Source organism: Python bivittatus, unplaced genomic scaffold, assembly GCF_059951505.1.
Source record: "Python bivittatus isolate LINGU-HERP-01145 unplaced genomic scaffold, Pbiv_v1 ctg000020_np1212, whole genome shotgun sequence".
NCBI classification, from domain to species: domain Eukaryota; kingdom Metazoa; phylum Chordata; class Lepidosauria; order Squamata; family Pythonidae; genus Python; species Python bivittatus.
Genome location: NW_028277030.1, coordinates 27,741,848 through 27,762,208, shown reverse-complemented (window position 1 = coordinate 27,762,208; position 20,361 = coordinate 27,741,848). Strand labels below are relative to the sequence as shown.

General features: G+C 37.3%; 1 long non-coding RNA gene across 1 annotated transcript in view; it reads right to left on the bottom strand.

Moving 5' to 3' along the window:
- Positions 1–671: 671 nt before the first annotated feature.
- Positions 672–20,361, bottom strand: part of LOC112541703 (uncharacterized) — a 39,235-nt gene continuing 19,545 nt past the window's right edge. Inside the window, exons 3-4 of the long non-coding RNA XR_003085672.2 lie at positions 5,669–5,827; positions 672–3,202 (exon numbers count right to left, since the gene is read on the bottom strand). This is a non-coding gene — a long non-coding RNA (uncharacterized LOC112541703). The remainder of the gene's footprint in view (positions 3,203–5,668; positions 5,828–20,361) is intronic.

Here is a 20,361-nt window from a genome sequence, read left to right as displayed (position 1 = left end):
TCATTAAACCTATGATCTCACTAGCCTCTCAGATCAAGACCAGTGGTTACTCATGAAGCTCTGCTCACTACCAAGCATGAAGTTCAGTCATCCAGACTGAAGGGGTAACTCAGCTTAAATCCAATGAGTTGTCCCTGAAACTTACACTTCTGAATATTACTGACATACTGAGATGAGGGGAAAATTCAGCTACTCTTAGTGAGTCCTTTCTGATATTTCATATTTCCTCTTATATTTTGGATTTTCCAAGCCTTTCTACTATATCGTTGTGTATATTTCCTGAAATAATATTCTGCCACCTCTTAGGGACATCTTGGTTCAATACATTGCATTTTGCCTGGACAAGACTAGGAGACAACAAGAAGGAACATTTTAATGTTTCCAACCACACTCTATATTCCATAGTGGTATGAGGGAGTTGAATCTCTTCCAAAGTCTTCATCTCTTGCTATCCTCCAATTATATTTCCTCAACTGAAATAAAAGGTGGGAGGAATTGCTCTCAGCCTCAGTCTGAAGAAAAGCAGCTAACAACCTTGTTTTTTTCTATCCATGGAGGTCCAGGATAAATGTATCTCTGATTTGCAGCTGATCAGAAATAATCTCCAGTACTTAGAAAGGAAGCCTCTCTCAGCAGAACAGGGTGGGGCAGAAGAAGGCTGATCTGGAAGAGTTGACAGAGCTTGTGGAAAAAGTTTGCTGGAGTTGGCTGAGGAACTTTTGTGTACCATATCTGGGCTGCAGACCAGGTAGTACCCAGGACCACTCTTCACAATAGCTTGGGACCTCCTGAAATTGTGAACACACAACTCTTCTGTAATGTATAATCCAACCACAGTCACCTATTATATAATTCTTTTCAAGGAGTATCAGAAACTCCACCTAAAGCCAAGACTTTCCTTCTTTGTTAAGGAGTATAAGACAGCCAAGCGTTTTTGTACACATGGAAATAGCTCCTTCAGGACAACCTTATTCACTTTTATTCCTTGCCTTTCAGACTGTAAATGGATTTAGATTATCAGACCTCCACAAAGTTACACAAGTAGGTTTATTTCATCAGCAACTTTGCTAGCAGACACTCTCTCTCAATAAATTTAGAACTTCAAACTGTTCATTCTTGCCCCTCATGCCCCTGCACCCATTATCTCGAGATGATTCCAGACATCTTGATGGGATAAGCTCAACAGCCACATCCCATCACTTAGAGGAGGGAGGGAGGGAGGGAGACACTCAGGAAGAATTATAGAGGGTGGGACAGGAGTCGCTGCAGCTGTCATCTCCCTACTTGATGACATGGTGGAGCAAAATAAGGGTGGAGTGCACAATATACCATCAGTGATCTTATTCTCCATTAAAAACAATGCCTTTGGCAGCACTATATCAATTGCGCTATTCGGTCATGATACTAAGTTAGGGCCTCAGTGTGACTGCAGCTGTTTCACAATTAATTATTAAATTATCTTTTTTCAGTAAAAGTCCATTACTGGACAAGGTTTGATCTTGTCCTTTATAAAAGCCCTGCTACCTACAATAAATTTTTAAAGCTATACACAATGGGCTCATTTATATGTGAAAAGTGTGCTAGCTCCTGAATTAGGCCTACAAGCCAGTCAGAAGCTTTTCCTCTAGCATAGGAGGGCCACAGACACAAACAGTTCCCTTAGCACAATTGAGCTATATCCTTCTGTTCCTTTTTCTTTTTTTAATATAAGGGCAATAGCTCTGTGTTCCAGAAACCCATTCTCTGTACATGAAAACAGTCTGTTGATAAATTCAGAGAAAATTGTCAGAGAAGGTCAGGCAGGGAGGCTATGACTTGGCTGCAGGTATAAAATCTTGGTGTAAAGGAGACTTTTGGTGAAGCAGAATTAGTGGTTGTGCTTCTTTCTCAGAGATGGTTGGTTGGTTTCCAGTAAACTCTTGCTCATACATTGTAAAATTACAAAGGGGCTGGAAGCTCCCAGTGTTCTCCTTCAAAGAGAATCAAAACTAACTGTCACTGGAAAATCTCATTGCTTTGCTATGTGTAACATAGATAAGACAGGCATTGTTTGTTTTGGGCCATATTTCTATGGCCTTTCTTTTAGTTAATTTTCATCTCTGAATTTCTTGCTCATATACTTAATCTCACTTTCAGTCATGCGCATTTTTTAGGTCGAAGTGAGTTCAGAAGTTACCTAGTTTAATTTTTTTTTTAAGAAAAAGATAAGAATGGGAGCAAGAGGGTTTAAAATTATGCATAGTGTGGAAGAAGTACTTCTCAGTTTCTCATACCATACTGTGGTATTTTCTCTCACAAGAAAAACTGGCGACCTCTAATTTAAATTGACTTAAAAGATATTACATAAATTCATGGAAACCAACATTAGCAGTTGCTTGTAACCCTGATTACTATATTCTATCACTAAAGGCACAGGCAAATGTTTGCCATCACATCCGGATTGTGGACTTCACAGATGAATTTTGTTGGCCACATGCAAACAGGATGTTTACTGTTAACTCAGGATATGAAGGTTTCAGTCTCTAACAGTAGTTGTGTTCTTACATTCTGTTAAGGCATAACATGATTTCTTGGGTTTTGGCCTACTTTGATCTTTTAAATCAACCTTTCCCAATCTTGATGTCCTCCAAATGAGTTAACATCAATTCCAGAATTCTAATTAATCGCCATGCCATGGTACTAGGGAATTCAGGGGGCTGAAGTCTGTACGTTTGGAGAACATCAAATTGGGGACGGCTGTTTTAAGCAGAAAGCAAACTAGGATTACCCATATCACTGTGCCAGCATATGTGAGTCAAAAATTGATTACAGTCTACTCCAATATAGTGCAACTCCAGCATTTTCATAGAACAAAGCAAAACCTTGTTAGTAGATATGATTTAAGTCAGAAAGCAAACTTAAAAGTCACCGAGTGTGTTTTTAGAAAATCCATAGCTTGCAGCTTTTGATTTCTACCAGCATACTTTTAATTGAAGCAGTTGCACAGGAAGGCTACCTCTGTGGAGAACTCTGCTTCCTTTATCAAACTCAACAAGGCGGCAAGGGAAGTATCCAGGCTTCTCCCATTGTTTTTGTGTGCCCCTTAAAGCCTAGCTGAGAATGTGATCTTATTAGAAAGTTTGCTGGGCACATCAAGGTAGAGGCATCTTTGAGTTCTGCTTTGTAGACCAAAAGGAGACCAGGTACACTGTTGATCTTTCCTCTGGGGAGAAGAAAAAAGAAGTGGGACACCATCAGCATCTCTCCCCTAAGACTATATATAAAACAATCTTGGATGGATTGACAGGATGTACTGAGAGAAGGCAAGATATATTAACAGCATGAGAAAAGAAGAGACCTAAAAGTAAAGGCATTGATGAGTAAGCTGCAGTGCAGACACTCCTGAGCATGTTCTAGTTGTCTACAGTAACTAGTATCCATTTCCTTGTATTCGGGAGAACTGGAAAGACTGTACTAGCCCCACCTCATTCACTTGTCTCTTTTTCCATTTATAGAGTGGCTATGGGTGGTGGTGTGCCTCCATTTCCTACAAAAGCCTCACCGTACAATTTAAGAGTTTGGGTTTTTAGGGTCCTTGCTTGAGCACTGAGCTTCCTTGGATAGAAGATGCTCTCCACTAGTCACGCTGCTTATAGAGCAGGCAGGGAAAGGGGGCAGGTCTAAGCTGGCCTGCTCAGCTGTGGTCTCTTTGGAAATATGCTGTTGCTGAATTTCCTTCTTTAATTAGATGGAATAGGAGACAAATATTCCCTCTAGCATCTCTCTCCATGCCCTGTCCACAGTCCATGTCTTTCCTCTCTTCCCCATTTTTTCTTTTTCCCCCAACTGTCGCCTTAAGTCTCTTGATTCTCTCACCTGTGTGCCGCAAGCAAGATCTGAATGCCAGGATTTCAACTCCTTGGGCATTGCCTGACTTACACGCATTCAGAAGAAAGAGATTGGGGTGGGGGTTGGGGGGGAGGTGTTATTTGGGAATGAGTGGCTTCAGGAGTAAAATCCCCATACTGGGAAGGGTTGCCTGGTACTTTTGGATTCTCTCTGGCCTCTTAATTTTTGTATATTTTATTTAATTTGTTGTGTTTATATAATTCCAGACTCAAAAAAATGACTCCCAGTGGTTCACAGCAGGTTTTAGCAAATTGAGGCTGCGGAACCTGTTAATTAAAAAAAAAAGATTCCCAGAACTTGATCAAGAGGCAAAACTCTAGTGATAGAAAATTGGCTGGATTTGCATAACTTTTTTTGGTGGTGTTGTTTTGGAGGGTCCTCCTTAGTCTCTCATGGAACCCCATCAAATTCACATGGAACCCTAGAGTCCCATGAAACACAGCTTGAGAAACCCTAGTTAGCAACATAAAACAGAAAAATATAGTAAAAGTACAGAATATCATAGGACAATAGGAAAAACGGTGATAATTTCACTGCCCCAAATTCCTTTGGAACAACGCCGGTTAATAATCCCTGGAAGGCCAACAATAAGGGGGCCAACCTAATTTCTAAAGGGAGGTTATTCTAAAAAGTGGGGGCTGCCCCTGAAAAGCATTGTCTACCAGCTCTGACCCCTCTCACCTCTCCTACATGTGAAACCTTTACAAGACAGTATACTGCTAAGTAATGTTTCTAAATAGTTTGTGGTGCTTTTTGATTTTTTGTGCAGGAGTTTCTTTGCGTGCCAGATTGCTGAAGGGTATATTTAGCAGTAGCCAGAAGCATCTGCAGGATTTCAGGTTTTCATCAAAATGACAAAAGCAGTACCACAGCATTGTGATACAAGCTCTGCATGCAGTGTCACAATGCATAGCCCACCTTAAAATTACTAGTAGTAATGTATGCAACCCTACCTAGGAATCAATCCATTGAACCTCATTCTGAGATTTTCCATTTGCATTCTAATCTGAATTTAGAAGCCCATCCCGGTTTGAGGCCTTAATGAAGTCCTCTAACTACAATCAGTTTAAAATGAACACACTCAGAGCTTGGTAATGATTTAATATTAATTTATTGTATAGGTGCTTCTCTATCACCCACCACTTTTCACTTGCAAGCTGTCCTCTGAATGATAGAATAACTGTCAACCACATTGTTCATGGATCAGCAACTTTTTCTGTACCTGGAAAACTATAATAATAAAGGCCCAAACCTCATGCGAACTCAACTGACAGTGCCTAAATCTTACACATTTTGAGTGTTCTGGCACAAGACCATGGTAGAGATACCACAATAGATCTAACCGTATCATTCTAATCACATTAGAATATGAATATGTGAAGCCAGACTGTGTCTGAAGTTCATAGAATTTGAAAGTAGGGACATGGTTATCGACAGCAACAATCTTGTTCACTTTTACATTGGGGTAAACTCCCTGTAATTTGGTGCCATTTATTTTCCCACCGATATTCATGGGATTGAGCTAAAATGGTCCTTCATTATAATGTGCTTCTCAAATATACACTGTGAAAATTTCCCACAGATTCTAAATAAGATTCCCTATTACTTTCTGGATTCAGCACACTGCATTTTTCATCTTTCCCCCTGCATGTAAATTGATCTACTGCATCAAAACAGGACCATTTAAAACAAAAAGATTTGATTTATAGCTGGTCCCTTGACTCATAAATCACACCTGCAGTGTGGAGCGCTAAGATCCTTGAGTTCTGCCAGCATTTACCTTTTATAAATGGTTGAGGTTTACCTCCCATTGTGATGGAGCTTAATACAACGGCATTCTTCTCTCTCAGCATTCATTCTTTCACTTGCTCATTATTCCCACTGGGAAATTCAGACCCAGTTTTTGCATCCATGGCAGGTTCCTCTTCTACTTCTTCTTCTTGAGCACGCACGCGGAGGGAGGGAGGGACGGAAATAAATATTGATTTAAATATGTACATTTATATTATATAACTCTATCCTGACCACAAATTATCAGACATGTTAGGCTGCGCCTTTTCTCCCTCCTCTCTGTTGCCTAAAAAGAGAAAAAATAAATACTATTTTTATTGGTAAAGAAATTATTTATAAGTAGCAGAATATTAAAATGTCAAGTTTGTTAAGTTGGTGATTGTGCTAAAACTCCTATAAGGCGTTTGCTATAGCTTTGAATCTTTTAAAAAGAAAATAGATCTTCACATTTATCTTGAGGTTTTTTTATTTTCACGAGATGTTATTAAGCAGCTCTTAATTATGAAGTATTTAGAGGGGGTCACAGTCTATAAAACCTCTTTAATCCTTTCCTAGTGTATGGATAAACACACATGCGCAGAAGAGATTGTTGAAGAAGATAAAAATATATGATCCAAATAATATAGTGTCACATTTACATGTTTGTAACTTTTTTTAAAAAAGCAGGAAGATTATACTTTTGCACCTATTTTTCTTAATATGGATGTTTTATACACATTTCAGGCATTATTGTTATTGTTGTTGTTACCGAGGGCTGTTTCTTAAAATAATAATCCAAAGGATAGCTTTGTTCCACTTCATGTAATAATCTAGGATAGGGATTTTTAAACCTTTTTAGGATACGGAAATTGTTAGTATTAAAAAAAAAATTCCCAGAAACCCTGATCAAGTGGCAAAGCTCTAGTATAAAAAATTGGCTTCATTTGAATGAACATTTTTTCAACTCATGAAACCTCATCAAGATTTCCCAGAATCCCAGGGTGCCAAAGAACACTGCATGTATTTGAAACTCCTGACTGAGAATGTTAATTTGCTTAAAAATATGGTTAACATGAAATTATCTGGGCTCCCTAGCTGGACATAAGAGAAAGCTTTTCAAATAATATTTTGCAAATAAGAAAATTGTAACTTCTCTACTACCAAGCACTGTCCTTCTTACTTCCCTTAGTATTTAGTACCTGTTTATGAAGCACTTTCCTCTAGCATGAATACTGGACATAATAATGTCAAAAAGCCAGGTGTAAAATATGCAATAAAGCTTGTTCCCAACTTAGCACTGTATTGTGAGCAATGAATACCCCATCCATGCTCTCAAAACTTTTCCAACCCGTCTCCCAGCTACTCACATGGAAACTTGGGGCTGGTTTGGTATTGGAATGTAAATATTCTCTGTTTGTCTAATACAGTGTTTTTCAACCTTAGCAACTTTAAGATGTGTGGACGTCAACTCCCAGAATTCCCTGGCCAGCATGGGGAATTCTGGGAGCTGAAGCCCATACTTCTTAAAGTTGCTGCGATTGAAAAACACTGGTCTAATGAAATGCAAAGCTTTAGCTCAATGCTTTAGCTCAAGAGTAACTCATGACTAACTGCAAGATTAAAGATATAAAGAATACAGAAATACTGTGTTTATCCATATCTATCCATATATTTTGTAGACTGTCCCTTTGTAGTACCTCTTTCTTTACTTCAGCATTAGATACCATGACAAAAACTATGCTGGGTCAGAACAAAGAAAACAATCCAATCCTGCTTCCCCTGGCTGGGGAATTCTGGGAGTTGAAGTCCACACATCTTAAAGTTGCTAAGGTTAAAAAACAGTCACAGAAGAAGAATCTGAGACAAAGAATAATGGAAAAAGCCCAGTCATCATTTTGAATTCCAGTGTTGGAGTCCTGGCAACCCCTGAAGACGCTTCCCTAATGCTCTACCGTAACAGAGGCTACTGAGCTCCGTAAGGGGATAGTCAGCCACAGTGTGGGGAGCTGTAAGCTTTCGTTTGTATTGAACTGTTTCCAGTTCCCTTTTTTCTCCTCCTTCATTCCTTTTCATGCTCACTGCTGCTTAACTGGCCAATGGGGAAGGGCAATGTAATGATGTACACCACCTAGAGTCACTTGGATAAAGGGAGGTGGGCAGCTAATAAATGGAATAAATAAAATATATAAATAAAATAATGATGCCTTGACAATAATTTACTAGTGCAAGAGCACATGGGATGTTAGTCCCTTTCCGTAGAAAGAGAGAGGGGATCTTTAGTCCTCAAATGGTCATTTTGGGGCATCCCCAGGATACAAAGGAGCCACGGTGGCAGGCAGGACCACCTAATCAAAGCCTCGCCCCTTTCTGTGTTCACTGGCATCATACACACATACAAAGGAGTGGGACTTCTATGGCTGTGGCCACCCCCTTGGCCTCCTTGGCCCTGCACTGCAGATGCCCTTGTTTGGATTTACTATGTGTGTTTGTGTACTGCCAGAACCGCTGTAACACAAGGAGATTTGACAAGTAGGATCCTTCCTGGCAGTGAGAGGCATTCCATCTCTGACAACGAGGGTCATACACAGCCATCAAAACTAATTATCGCTAAGAGTCTTATTTTTCACATTTCTCTTTTTTCAGTGATCCAAACTGTAGTCCTTGTTACATCTTACCATAATTAATGTCCCAGTTTAATTATGCACACCGAGAAGCAACACTTCCTTTTATCTCAGCAAGTTGCCTACCATTCACCTTTACTGAGAGATCCTGTGCGCTAGGTTGATGAAACAAAGTTCCCTATCCAACACTATGCATAAATTTACATGCCCTTTTTATTTGCTTTGTTTTCAATTTTCAGCTAAGAAGTGCCAAATTTCTCTATAGTCCTCTTGATCATTTTGGTTACTCTTTTCTGCTCCTTCCTAGCTTCCGTAATGCTTCCTTACATTCCCATTAAAAACAGGCATTACAACTGCACATCTTGATTCAGATATTTCTATCACTGGCTATATCTATCTATCTATCTATCTATCTATCTATCTATCTATCTATCTATCTATCTAATTTGGCTTACAATTAAACTAAAAAAATACAAAACAGAAAAAGTGTCATGAAATATAGTGCACAGGAAACCCATCTGCTCTTTTAAAAACAGGACCCCAAACATATTTGGAAGCCAATGAGACCTGAAGTCAAGCAGCTCTGGAGGATACTAGTGAGGAAAAACTGCCATGGCTTATACTGTTAACTGAGAGGACATTATGAAATTCACCCTTCGTTGAACCTTGAGGTTTTTAGAAACCTGTGGTGTCTTAAGAAAAACTATCTGCCATGGTTTCAACAGCCATCCAAGGCAAAGCACGCATAACCAAAACCATCAGAAACTTTCCCCTTTGTCTCCCCAGGGTATATAAGTACTTTCCAACAAATTAAGATCTTACAGCAACCACCATCCATGTTAATGATGAGAGAAATGGAAATAAAATTGAATTATGTGAAGCAAAGAAATTTTGAATTTGCAAATAAACCAGGGAAATGGTTGGCTTATAAATTTAGAAGAGAAAGAGAAAAGAAAATGATGTTGAAATTACAAGAGGGAGATACTGTTTTAACAGATAATGTGGCTATACAAAAAACATTTTTCAATATTATTCTAATTTGTTTAGAGGATGTGATATTTCAGTGGAGAAAATAGAGGAATATCTCAGAAAACAAAACCTACCAAGGATTACAGAACAAAGACAAATTATGAATGGACCTATATCAATAAGAGAAGTTTCAGAAGTTGTTAAAATTAGGAAAAGTGCCTGGACCAGATGGGTTATCGAGTTTATATTATAAGTGTTTTGAGGATGAACTCTTACAACCTCTGCAAAGCATAATGAACTTTAATTTGCAAGGAGGAAAGATGCCAGAAAGATGCTAATATAACATTAATACCTAAAGAAGGGCAAGATTTGACTTTAGCAAGAAACTACAGACCAATATCATTATTGAATAATGATTATAAGTTGTTTACAAGTATTTTAGCTGAAAGATTGAAAATAATGTTACAAGAATTTATTCATGAGGATCAATGTCGGTTTTTACCTAAAAGACAGCTAAAGGATAATGCTAGAACGTGTTGGATATTTTGGAATATTTGGAATTTTGGAGAAACATTTATAAAATGGGTGAAATCAATTTATACTTCACAGATGGCACAAGTAAATGTTAATGGAGATGTAATCAAACCATGTGAGATAAAAAAAAGGAACAAGACAAGGTTGCCCACTGTCACATCTTCTGTTTATTTTAATTCTTGAAATATTGAATAGAGATATAAGAGAAGATGAGAGGATTGTGGGCATAAAGATTAAAAAAGAGTCATATAAGTTGAGAGCTTTTGTGGGTGACATGGTTTTGGTTTTGGCAGACCATTTAAAGGGAATTGAATTTTTAATGAGCAAATTAAAAGAATTTGGGGCATTAGCAGGTTTCAAGATTAATAGACAGAAGACAAAGATGTTAAAAAACATGAAGATCCAAGATCAAACAGAATTGGGTATAAATGTATGTTATTTCAAAATAATTATGTTAGGGCATGGAATGAAGTTTAAAAAGATAGTATGTCAAGATGGAACAAAGTACAATTGTCACTGTTGGGGAGAATTTCTGTGATTAAGATTAATGTTTCACCTAGAACATTATTTTTGTTTCAGACAATACCTGTTTTGACAATTGATGTACCATTTAAACAACGGCAGAAGAATACATCTAAATTTGTATGGCAGGAGAAAAAAACCCAAATTAAATATAAGGTATTACAAAATGCAAAGGAAAGAAGAGGATTGGGTCTACCAGATTTGAAATTATATTTTGCTGCTTGTTGTTTAGCTTGGATGAAAGAATGGGTGTTTTTAAGAAATAGAAGGTTATTGCAGTTAAAAGGACATGATCTGAGATTTAAGTGGCATGGATCTCTATGGTATGACAAAGCTAAGATTAATGTAGATTTCGAAAATCACTATGTCAGGCAGGCCATCCTTAGAGTATGGAATAAATATAAATCTAAGATGTGCCCGAAAACACTTTTGTGGCTTTCAACACAAGAAGCATTTTATAGACAAGAAATTATAAGTAAACATAAATGGTTAACTTATTGTGATATACTAGAATTTTCTCAAGGGGATTGTAAAATGAAATCAAGAAATGATTTGATAACAGAAGGATATACTTGTCAATGGTTTTCTTATGTTCAATTATTAGAAAGGTTTAAAGTGGATAAAAGATTTTATGGTTTTGAACAATGCAAGACTCAGTTTGAAATAAAATTATGTACAAATGATGTACATGTTATTGCTAAAATGTATAAAAGTTTATACATAAAATGTATAAACTTTTGTTGAAATATGAGACAAAAGAAGAATAAGTGAAAGAATGTATGATAAAATGGGCTAAAAATTTGGTTACAGTATACAAATGAATCATTGGAAAATATGTAGCTGAAAGGATTAAAATCTACATTATGTTCTAACTTTAAAGAGAATTTTTATAAAATGATGTATGGTTGAGATCTGTCACCAGCAAAATTGACTAAAATGTATAAAGGTATTTTAAATCTTTGCTGGAAATGAGAACAACATGAAGGGACATTTTAGCATGTATGGTGAACATGTAAAAAAGCCAAAAACATTTGGATACAAATAAATATCCTAATTCAGAAGATTTTAAAGACTAATGTACACGTGAACCTGGTTACTTTTCTTTTGGGATTAATGGACAGACAGCTAGAAAAAAAACATGGAACTTTGTTCTTATATATGACAACTGCAGTGAGATTACTATATGCTCAAAAGTGGAAAAGTTTGACATTATTCACAATGGAGGAGCGGCTGGTGAAGATGATGGAACTTGCAGAAATGGCTAAATAGACATCTTTGATTAGAGAAAAAACAATATCTACATTTATGGCTGACTAGAAACCCCTTATAGACGTTTTGCATGAAACAGAAAAAAATGGATTTATGATTTGTGTTTTGATGGTTAGGAAAAAATGGATAATAGAAAAAAGTGAGCCTTTTTTTTTTTTTTTTTGGTAATCATCGAATAAGAGATAATTTTGTAATTATATTTGCTGCAAAGGAAATTGGAAGCTACTTTCTATTTCTTTTTTTTTTTCTTTTCTTTCTGCACTCTTTTTCTCTTTTTCTTTCTTTGTTTTCTTTAATTCGGTATTAGTTTTGGTTAGTTTGTTCTCTTTAAATTTTTTAATTATAAATTTTAAAAAGTATTTATATATTATAATTATATTTAATTATAATATATAAATAAAACTTTCCCCTTTGTGTGTGTCACTCCCTCTTTTCTTTTGTGCTTTTCATCTCAAACTTTAGATTTTAAGCTCTTCAAGGACTTGTTCTCAGATGCTGTATGGAAACTGCCATGCGTGCGTCATAAATATAAGAAGAAGAATCCTTTATGGAGGGCCCTTCCCAAATAAACACCTGTTCAATGTCAAGTTGTGCTAAAGGGCACTTCAAGGTGTCAACCTTATTCAGAAAGGCAGTAGCTCTCAACACTTCCTGTTCCATGGATCATCATCTGTTCACCAGAAACATCTCCCCAGGAGATCATTATTCCATCTGGGGAAGTTCTGTTGAAGTTATTGCTTCTGAATCAGTTTGAACAGAGTTGTACTGTATGTGAACTGCAATCATTAAGAGCAACTCCAGTCCAAAAATATTGTTTGGATGCTGAAATGATCTGTTGATGTTCAAATTTTAATTAGTTGTTTATTATTAAACTATATTTACTTATATAAGGATTTTCTAGCCTCATTTCTTGACAAAAAGTCTGTAAAGTATGATAAAGTACCTTTTACTTTATTTTATCTTATTTTAAATAGGACATACTGCCATTAGAAACTGAAATGATTAGAAGCAAAGAAGTTAAAGCTATTAAGGCTTTGGGGTTGGCATCAATATAAAATTATATAACCAACAAAGTGAGTTCAATCTTTTCAATGTCAGCTCAGTTTTTCTAAAGAGTATTTTCATAGTCTAAAATCATTTGTGGAAAAAAACCTAAATGTTGGGTATATGGACAAATGAGCTTTAATTGTATGATGAACTGACCTCTGTGTTAACACCAATATTAGTTATATTTACTCCAGAAAATAAGGCTCATCAGAACAGCCTTTAGCAAAACAGGATTTCATTCTCAGCACTCCATTTCCATTATAAAATCTGTATTAGCTTAATTTGTTCTTTCAACTATACTGATGGGAATACATCACTAATCTAGCTCATCAAGACTTTTCAATCAAAAAAATATTCATTCCTGGATTTTGTGTTTGGTCTTTGTCTTTGCTGTGCTGATGTAAATATTTCCTGTATTTTATAGACACTATTTAACAGGGCTTGTTGGCTTGTTGGTTTGTTTTGGGGGGGTCCAAACTGCGAGGGATGATCAAACTATCTGATGCACTTCATCCCTTATAGTAAAACTACGAAGAGCATCATAATATGAATGAAAATAGAAAAAAAATTCCTTTGCTGTTTATACCTGGATAGCTACATATAATACTTAAAAAAAATACAAATCGTGCATAATACTGATTTTATATTTGGTCTACAAGAAGGGGAAGTACTGTCCAGTTCACGCATAATGCTAAACCATAATATGGCTTTGTTTTGCTTTAGGATTAATTGTATGTGTGAAACAGGCTACTATGTCAAACTATAGTTTCAAAACCATAGCTGACTGTGTGACATGAGCTGAGTGTGTTCTGTATGCACCCAGATTTAAGGGAAGGGAGGTCAACAAATTGTACCTCTTCACCTAATGAAGATTCCCAGACCAACATCTGTACTAATCCCAGGAAAGAAATACATTCTGTCTGAAGCTTGCTATTAATTTTAAACGCTTGCATACACTGATTTGATTCTTGGGGATTATATCTTAAATTGGGATAATTTATTTCTCCATCACTGCCTTTGGTTCTTATCCAACTAAGATAAGAATTATTCCTGATCCACTCACTCACCCTTCACTGAAACGCTAAACTTTGGCAGCACCTCTTCTTTATCATTGATGGCCTAAATTCAGAATGCAGAAATCAGTGCAAAATGTAATCATCTCTGTCACCATAACTTGGATTTATGAAGAGCAATGCTGACAAATGAGAGAAGCCTTTAAAGATGCAGAATAGCTTGCTAATCAAGATTTGATGAATGGAAGACAAAGAAAAAAAAGTGGGCACCTCTTAGGATCATACACAACCTTGGTGACCAGTGCAGTCAATGGCATGGAGATAGCACAAAAGTATCTGGGTCATGAGGGGGCAGAGCTAAGATGGCGATGGAGCAGCAGCTCCCCTACTGAGCTCTTAGGATGTTTTATTGATTCTATTTATTTTACAAATAGCCTAGCTTCACATCTTAACTTGTATCATATTTTATTTAATAAACACATTCTCTGCAAGAGATATTCTAAACCTAAACACCAAGTCCGTAAAATATCCTAAGGTCTTCAGATACGATACATCAACATGGAAGCAATGGGGAAGAACAAGAAATACAACAGGACAAGTCAGGCTCACAGTCTCTACCTCAACCAAGAAAGCAGCCAAAAATTGATGATGAACAAGAAAACTGAGTAAAAATAATAACATCTGGGTCATATATTCATTACACCCTCTTAGATGTAATGTCAAAAAGGCCCATTTGTGTCCAGCTGGAGCAGCTGATATAAATTCAACCAATGTTTGGATTAAATGGTTGCTGTCTCTGCCAATAAAGACAAATAGTTTGTATTTATCATATGTAGTGTTCCATACAAAACAACACATATTGTAGAAGCAGCCTAGTTCACTGCTATTTCTTTGGTCCCAAGATCACCTATGAAAGTGAGAGAGTTGGGAAACATCAAGTAGCTGTGCTTTTACTCAGCCTTAGCTAGCTACAGTACTACCACTTCTCCTGCAGAAAGAGAACTCCTTCCCTTCTCTTGGAATGACCAGAAAGGACAGAAGTGGCCTTGAAAGCTCCAGATTCTGCCCTGCTTGAATCTCCTAAATTCCAACCAGAAGGTATGAAGAAGTGTCTATACAAGCCCACAAAGACATTTTCAGGATATCCCCATGCGTGCAGCCATTGTGTTTAAAACACATCTTATTCCTGTATCCAGGAAACTATGAACCTCATTTAAATCAATGCTGATTTGGGTCTCTTATAGCAATGTGTGAAATACCATAGGTTTACATCTAGAGCCCAGTAGTTTATTATATCCTTGAATGATGAATATTTCTACCATGATTAATTTAGAAGCTATTTTTATGTTTGGAAAAGCTGTTATACCTTTGACTGATAAAGCAATAATTCATCCCGAAAGAGTTTGAAAAAAAGTTACGCAACCTCTTCAGTACAATTTAAGTTTATTTCTTTTTAGCACGGATACAAAATGGCAGAGTAATCATACGGATGGGCAGTAGCAAAGATTCCACAACTATTTTCAGTGGTGACAGGGACTGTCACCCCTCTCCAACATAACTTTTAATCTGTTTTTTTTCTTTGAAGATAAGAAGGGACTTTTCTGGTTTAGATCAGGTCTGCACAACATATGGTCTATGGGCCACATATGGCTTGCCAAGTAGCTTTGTGCAGCCTGCCAGCATCTTTTTAAAAACTCAACAAATTCACCGCCACTAAACATACATCACTGCCATCAGGAAGGATCCACTGCTGCCCCAAAAGACACACTGCCAAGTGCCTCCAACGCCTCCAGGCCTCACCGACACCGCCAGCTCCATCACTGCTGCTGCTCTGCTCACTGCTGAACAGCCGATCAGCGTGCCAGCTATTCCTTTGTGGCACACAATTATTTTTAATTTATCAATTTGGCCCTTTCTCCTCTACAAATTGTGCAGGCCTGATTTAGATCATGCAACAAGTAACACAAACGCTGTTGTATTCTTGTACTTTGCCCTTCATTCTATGGCATATCAGCTTTACTAGCTGATGACTACTAGCATGAAATTCAAGGAGGAACCATACTTTTAAATCAAAGGTAGCATATAATTTCTAATTGGAAATTGCAACAGCAGAGCAAGGATTCATCCCCAGTATATTGTTGTGACTCTAATTAGGAATGCAAACCCATTTCATCTATAGTTTGGTTAACAACTGGCAATTATGTATTACATTAGGGATTATATCCAGTATTACATGAGTGGACTTTTGCTTGCTCAACAAGACTTCCTATCTCACCTTTCTTTTTCCTCCCAAATCTGCTCTAGAAATCTCCTAACTAATGCTGTGAGAAATCCCCCTTACAGTTTCTCCAATCTATAGATTCTTAAGAGTGCTTATTTCTTTCAAAAAAAAAATTTCTTAGTGGTTTTATTGCTGGAGTTGCCAGAGAATGCTAATATTGGTGGCTCTGGCTTCTGAGACACATCTTTCCATCGTTCTGAAACCTCTCTGACTCTCCAATCAGCATATGGTCAATAGGAGGAGTTCCCTCTTACCACATTCCTCAGGGTTTAATTCAGTTGCAGTATGGGAAACCAGGAAGGCCTCAGACAGCTGGAAAGATGATTAGACAAAGAAAGACAAGACAGACACACAAACTTCTGGGCCACCTTGTAACTAAATAAGTGCACTAAATAAAGAATGACATCATGCTCCCCCTAAGATTTTCATTGAAATTTGGGGGTGGAAGGAAATGAGAGGTTAAATTTGACAGCAAAAGTGCAGGAGAATTCCTCTGACCAGCAAATGATGGGGGGGGGGGATTAGAAGATAAATGGGAAAGAAAGAATTCCATTAATAGATGCTATTCTGCCAGCAGAAAATCTGCTTTGGATATAATGCTAGGTTTTGAACATGCTAGAGAAAATATACTCTGCTAGAGGCAAAAAAAAAAAAAAATCCTCACTTCAAACACACTGTGACATGGTGAATGTTAAAAATAAAAGATAAATATATAGTAAACATTTCCCTTAAAAAAACTAGTGATGTATAATTAGTTAAGGGCAAACTTAATGGAGTAATAGACTGAAGAAATAGGATAGGAAGAGTATTGACACTTTTGGACTTAGGTGTTGGAGAAGACTCCTGAGAATACTGAGGACAGCCAAGAAAACAAACAAATGGAGAATCAAACAAATCAACTCAGAGTTCTCACTTGAGGCACAAATGACCAGGCTTAAATTATTCTACTTCAGACACATTACATGAAGACCTAGCACTCTGGAGAAGGCTGTAATGCTTAGAAAGTTGGAAGGAAAGAGAAGAAGAGGATGACCAGCAGCAAGGTAGATAGACTCAGGTACAGTGGTGATCGGTGCACCATTGGAAGACCTGAAAGATCAGGTGAGGGACCAATCATCATGGAGAAAGTATATGTGGTCACTAAGAGTCAACACCATCTTGATGGCACATAATCAATTAACAAAGTACGACACAGAAAACAATGGATCAAAAAGAGTCTGGTAGCACCTTTTCCAACTAACCAATGTTATTAAAAGGCATAAACATTTGTAAGCTACAGCTCACAGTTTTGGGTGATTTGCAGCCCATGAAAGCTTATGCCTTGAAAAAAAATTGTTATTCAGAAAAATGCTACCAGACTCCAGATTTTTTTGATACCATTGACTAACATGGCTGTCCTCTTAAAATGTCTGCAAGAAGACAAGAGACTAACTGGTTCATAGACAGAAAAATGTTAATCTAATGTAAAATGAAAATAACTATGGTTCGTGTACAAACTGTTAGCAAATATTTAGGTGTATCTTTTGACAAAAGCTGTTTCCCCACGTGTGACTACACAAAAAGCTATTTATTTGAAACCTCGTCTTTTAAGGAAAAACTTTCAAAAGGCATCTTATAATCAAAAATAACGACAATGTCTCAGAGAAATGTGGAACAAGCTCAGCAAAATAAGGACTAAAATGGCAGCTACAAAAGGTTGTTTGCTTAATAAGCATGGAAAGCTGACGCTTCTTTTGAGGGGAAACCAAAAACGAGGGAATAGAACTCAGTATTTTAGAAGATGTTTCTAATACAGTGGCTGGCTGAGAGGAACATTCCATGTAACATGTTGCATTTCCTATCTTCCACTCTCACAGGCTGATAGAATTCACTCTCAGTATGTATCCCTCATGCTCAGTAGTAAAGCAATACTGTGAGAGTGGAATGTTGCACTAAAATTGAGGGGACCTAGACTAAAATCCGCTCTTGGACATAGAATCCAAGAGGAGGCAGATGCCATTGTGGCAGACCATTAAGTCCAACCTCCTGCTCAGTGCAGGAATCCATATGAAAGCATCTGTCTGGCCTTATTCAGTGAGGGAAACATACGAACAGAAGCAGTGCCTGCTGGATCGGAGCCCTGGCCCATCTAGTCCAGCAGTCTGTTCTCACAGTGGTCAACCAATTGAACAAGGAAGCCCACTAGTCTCCCAGCAGATGGCCTTCAGAGGCAGCCACACTGCCTTCAAGGCTCATCATCCTGCTCAATAATTAATATTTATTAATTATTAATTAATTAAAACGGTTATTAATTATTGAGCAGGATGATGAGCCTTGATGTTAGGAACTTTTCCTTAACTTTCCATTGGAAGTGGCCTTTCTGTAACTTAAGATTTATTTCATGCCCTGCAGTCTGGAACAATAGAAAATACAGTAGATCAGTCTTCTTTTATGTGACACCCTTTCATGTATTTGACAAGTGCTATCATACCCTTGGGTATACTTCTCCCAGCTAAATATACCCATTCCAAGAATCTCTCCTTGTGAGGTTTACAGTCTCCTGATCATCCTCACTGCTTTTTTTCTGCATCTATTCCACTTTCTTCGCATCTTTAGTAATATTTTAGGTGGGATCGGACCAATGAAGAATGAAGTGGGGCAATTACTTTTTGTGATTTGGAAACCACACTTCTATTAGTGCAATCTAAAATTTCATTTCCTGTTTGGCAGCCATGCTTCACTGCTGACTAATATTCAGTCTGAGATCAACAATTCCAAGAATTTTTTTCACACATACTATTACCAAGTCAGGTATCCTGCATCTTCTAACTGTGCTTTCGATCTCTGTTTTCCTCAGTGAATAATTTTGCATTTGTCTCAATTACATTTTCTTTTTATCTTCAGCCATCTTCTCTAACCTATCAAAGTCATTTTTAATTTTGTACCAGTCATCTAAACGATTAGCCATCCCATCCAGTTTTGTGTCATCTGCAGATCTGATGAGCATTCCTTCCACCTCTTCATCCAAGTCATTAAAAACATTGAAAAACAATGAGCCCGGGGCCCCAAACTGGGGCACCTCACTTGATACCTCCTTCCAGTTTGATGAGGAACCACTAATAAGCACTCTTTGAGTATGGTTTCCAAGCCAGTCATATATCCAGCCATACATCCATTTAACTATCATGCCATCCAGCTCATACTTATGCAATTTGCTAATCAGACTATCATGAAGTAGTTTGCAAAATGTTTTGCTGAAGTCAAAAGTTATTATATCTGTAGCATTCCAGCAGTCTTCCAAAAAGTAGTCTGACAAGGCTATGATTGATAAGATCATACCAACTTCTAGTAGTCAGGGAATTGTTTTAAGATGTTTACAGATGGGTTGTTACAGGTATCGATGTTTGACTGCTCCATAGTTTCCTAATACTTTCCCCCCTTTTGACCATGGGAATATTTGCTTTCCTCTGCTGTGGTTCACTCAGTGACTTTGGGTCAGATATTATATCCCAGAGTTGTTATAAAGTGCTTTAGAGTCAAAGATGGAAAAGAAATGTGCCACAAATTTCAATGGCAGTACAATAGCACAATCCACCAAAACAGACTATTTTGCAGCATAAATAATAATAATAAATAATAAAGCCATTTATTCCCCACCATTACAATACTTGGGGTTTTTTTAATGCTTATATTAGAAGGAGTTGTATCAAAAGAAGCATGCATTAAAGTTCATTGTGAATAAAACTTTACATAGTAGAAAAGTTACAAAAGGCAACACGTGTAGGTGAATTTTAAAAATCACAAAAAATGTAAAACTTGCAACAATGACATGAACTGACTTTCAGCTGATCCCTACTGGGCTCTATATATGTGTTAATAGTAGTAATTAATAGATGATGATGATGATGATGATGATGATGATGATGATGATGATGATGATGATATGCCCCCTTTGAAAATGATTCAGAAGAGTTTGGGAATATGTACCAATATGGTGTCCTTCTGCTACTAATTAAAGCATCCATGTCTTTTTTCAGGCTTCTTTATAAAAGTGCTCTGCTTATGCTCATGTGAGTTCCAAAGCACTTCTTCAAAATGTGCTCAGCAGTAATAAATAATACATGGAAAAGAAGACTGCATCGTTCTCAATGGATTCGTACTAAACATGCTATTCTTCCATGCTGTTTCAGAAGCATGGAAGGATGAATTCCCCCAGCTTGTCCCCCTTTAGATATATGGCGCTACAGCTTTCCACATCTCTAGTCATCATGGCCATTGACAATGAGGTGAGTAAATGGAAAATAATCAGGCAGCGAGGAATTATATAGTGTCGGTTTTGCAAGTATAATTTGACCCAGGCTTCTGTTATCAGGTTCTGTTTGCAGTGTAACAGGATTGTGAAAGCAAAGGAATTTCTAAAACAGAATGAGCAACAGACATCTAGCCTGCCACGTGAGGCGGCCTGCCT